Source organism: Gorilla gorilla, chromosome 19 (genome assembly GCF_029281585.2).
Source record: "Gorilla gorilla gorilla isolate KB3781 chromosome 19, NHGRI_mGorGor1-v2.1_pri, whole genome shotgun sequence".
NCBI lineage: Eukaryota > Metazoa > Chordata > Mammalia > Primates > Hominidae > Gorilla > Gorilla gorilla.
In genome coordinates, this window is record NC_073243.2 from 23,183,319 (window position 1) to 23,187,284 (window position 3,966).

General features: G+C 42.4%; 1 pseudogene; it reads right to left on the reverse strand.

Annotated features, from left to right (window-relative positions):
* Nucleotides 1–1,761: 1,761 nt before the first annotated feature.
* On the reverse strand, nucleotides 1,762–1,859 carry LOC115931361 (uncharacterized; annotated as a pseudogene).
* Between the last annotated feature and the right edge of the window lie 2,107 nt (nucleotides 1,860–3,966).

Sequence of the window (3,966 nt, forward strand, 5' to 3'; positions counted from 1 at the left end):
TTTCAGAACTACTATTCAAGTGTATAGATAGATTATAGGCATTTCCAGACATGCAAAGTCTTAAAAACTTCTCCTCCCTCCCACATAGCCTTTCTTGCTTAGCCCAAGAAATAAGCCAGGAAATAACAAAACATGAGATCCAGGAAACAAATCTGCAGCACAGCAGAGAGGTAAAAGGAAGGCAAAGGATGGTGGTGAAGCAAGAGCTCAGGAGGACCAGGAAAGAAGCCAACAGGACACACTGGATAGACTCCTTCACACAGTGGAACCGACTGGGAAATGGAAGTGTCTGAACTGATAGAGAGGCAATCTGAACAAGTGGTGAAGTTTCAGATTAAACTAATGAAAAATATATAGAAAACTAGACCAATAATGTAATCATTATTATCTAGAGAAACAACAAAAGGTTTTGTATGGAAGAAAAAAATAATTACAGTATACTATAAATGTCCCCTATGAATAGCATATCCATAACAAAAATCACGTAAATACTGAGTGTCAAGTTTGCTCGGTCCTAATAAAACTGTATTAGAAGGATGGGGGTGAGAAAGGTTTGCAAATGGGAGCAAGACTAGGAAAGAAAATGAAATCCTATCTTCCAGGCCAGGCACGGTGGCTCACGCCTGTAATCCCAGCACTTTGGGAGGCCGAGGCGGGCAGATCACAAGGTCAGGAGTTCGAGACCAGCCTGACCAACATGGTGAAACCCCGTCTCTACTAAAAATACAAAAATTAGCCGGGCGTGGTGGCGCATGCCTGTTATCCCAGCTACTCAGGAGGCTGAGGCTGGAGAATCACTTGAACCTAGGAGGCGGAAGTTGCGGTGAGCCAAGATCATGCCATTGCACTCCAGCCTGGGTAACAAGAGTGAAACTCCGTCTCAAAAAAAAAAAAAAAAAAAAATCCTGTCTTCCACAGGGAGAAGCCAATATTTGCCTAAAGCTGAAAAATCATTAAATAAACAATCATGCATGCTATTTTGAGATGCAGTGGTTTAGATTATCAAAGAAAGTAGTGAAAGTTATTGTCTTTCACGAGAGGGAAAGGACAGAAGTGGAGCAGGAAGCAGTTGTTGGTGACAGATTTGTAGAACTATTTGACTCTTTAAATCATATGCATCTACAGCTTTGATGAGAATATTAGACTTCAAAAGAAAGAAAAAGAGAAGACAGGAAAGAGGAAGGAAGGAAGGGAGGGAGGGAGGGAGGGAGGGAAACAAAGGCCCGGTGCAGTGGCTCACGCCTGTAATCCCAGCACTTTAGGAGGCTGAGGCAGGTGGATCACCTGAGGTCAGGAGTTTGAGACCAGCCTGGCCAATGTGGCAAAACCTCATCTCTACTAAAAATACAAAAAAATTAGCCTAGCGTGGTGATGGGCACCTGTAATCCCAGCTACTCAGGAAGCTGAGGCAGGAGAATGGCTTGAACCCAGGAGGCAGAGGTTGCAGTGAGCCGAGTTGGTGCCATTGCACTCCAGCCTGGGTGACAGAGCAAGACTCCATCTCAAAAAAAAAGGAAGGCAAGCAGGAGCCAAATCATTCAGGGGCTCAAAGATGGGGTGCACATGACTTAATGGACATTTTAAAATCTCAAGTAAACCCCTTTCCCAGTCAGGGCTCAGATTTCTTCATCTATATCTTGAGGGGTTGGGTGACAACTCCTGTTCAACCTGTCTGAGATCATCATGAGCTGTAGGAGAGAATGTAATAAAATATTTACATGATCAAGGGCGATGGTTCTTTTTTTTTTTTTAAACCTTTTAAGTAGGAAGGGTAATGTGCTGTAACAAGATTTGAGACAAGCATGTCTCATATATAAGCATAAAAACCCAATCATCATGCTTACCAAGTACAAAAGGATCAAGGGCAGTGGTTCTAAAGAAGAATCACCCTACTGTAAAATGTAGATTCCCTAGCTAATCTTCTGGGGAGTCTGCCTCCTTGGTGTGAGGCAGGGATGGGGAACTGGCATTTTTTTTTTTCTTTTGAGACAGAGTCTCACACTGCTCATTCTGCTGCCCAGGCTGGAGTGCAGTGGCATGATCTCGGCTCACTGGAATCTCTGCATCCTGGGTTCAAGCGATTCTCCTGCCTCAGTCTCCTGAGTAGCTGGGACCATGGGCATCCACCAACAGGCCCAGCTAATTTTTATATTTTTAGTAAAGATGGTGTTTTGCCATGTTGGCCAGGCTGGTCTCAAACCCCTGACCTCAAGTGATCCACGCACCTCTGCCTCCCAAAGTGCTGGGATTATAGGCAGGAGTCACATCCAACCCGGAACTGACATTTTTAATAAGCATTCAAAGACATCTGATGCCAGCCATCTGCTTGCCACACGTTGAGCAACGCTACTCCAGGACAAGTCCTTGGAGGTGCAAGATCACAGGTTTAACTGAGATAAAATGGCAAATCAATTCCCCTTTTCAGGGAGAAAGTGTCAATTTGGTATTGATATGTTTTTAGCACCCCTTTAGCATTAGATAATCTCCTGGAACAGGGAGCTGGCCACAGGCAAAAGAATCTACCTGGAATTGAATTACACTGTTCGGTTTTCATTGCATTCTCCTTTATTCTTACCTTCTATTATGGGAAATGAAACGAATTTTCGATTTACAATAGTGACACAAAGTTTCCTTTAAAATAGATTCACTGAAATTTCTAAGTATCCAAGGATGTATTTTAGGATGAAGAGACAATAAAGCATTTTCATTTTTTCCTAGACTCACTAGATTTCGGCACATGGATACTTGCAATATTGATTTGTATTATGAGAGTGATCTAATTATTACAAAAGGAGCTATAATCACTAACTTATTCTTAATAATAATGGTTACTGGTACCTTTACAATAATGTACAATCCAATGTTTAAAAATGATACCACTTGAGTTTGGTTTGATCCTATAAACTTTCAACAAATGTCTTGGGAGGCCAAGGCAGGCGGATCACAAGGTCAGGAGATGGAGACCATCCTGGCTAACGCGGTGAAACGCTGTCTCTACTAAAAGTACAAAAAATTAGCCAGGCGTGGTGGTGGGAGCCTGTAGTCCCAGCTACTCGGGAGGCTGAGGCAGGAGAACGGCATGAACCCGGGAGGTGGAGCTTGCAGTGAGCCGAGATTGCGCCACTGCACTCCAGCCTGGGCGACAGAGCGAGACTCCATCTCAAAAAAAGAAAACAGAAAAAAAATTTTTTTTTCAACAAATGTCTTAAAATTTAAAAGCAGGCTGATTAGTTTGGAACCAGACTACAAGTAGAGCTAACATTTGGTGAATAAGAAAACATCACACTACATTTTGGATGTATGAAAGAAAACTTGACCATGTGAAGATATATGAATAAAGAAATGTACTATAGATACTACTTTAGGAAAAAAAAGAGTGATCTATAAATAAAAACATTTGACGTATTTGAAAACGTGTGGGTCTTGCATACGATTCACATGATAAATCTAAAATTCAACCTAGCAATGGATAAGAATTAAGAACGGATGGTTTGGGCAAAGGACATTAACAGACATTGCTCCAAAGGTGATACATAAATGGCCAACAAGCAAATGGAAAGATGCTTAACATTACCGATTATTAGGGAAATGCAGATCAAAACCACAATGAGATACCAGTTCAGGCCCATTAAAATGGCTATTATCAAATAAACAGAAAATAACAAGCATTGGTGGACAAACTGGAACCCTCCTCCTGCATTGCTGGTGGGAATGTAAAATGTTGCATCCATTGTGGAAAATAGTATGGTGGTTCCTCAAAAAATTAAATATACAGGCTGGGCACAGTGGCTCACGTCTGTAATCCCAGCACTTTGGGAGGCCGAGGTGGGTGGATCGCCTGAGGTCAGGAGTTCAAGATCAGCCTGGTCAATGTGGTGAAACCCCATCTCTATTAAAAATACAAAAATTAGCGGGGCGTGGTGGCAGGCGCCTGTAATCCCAGCTACTTAGCAGGCTGAGGCAGGA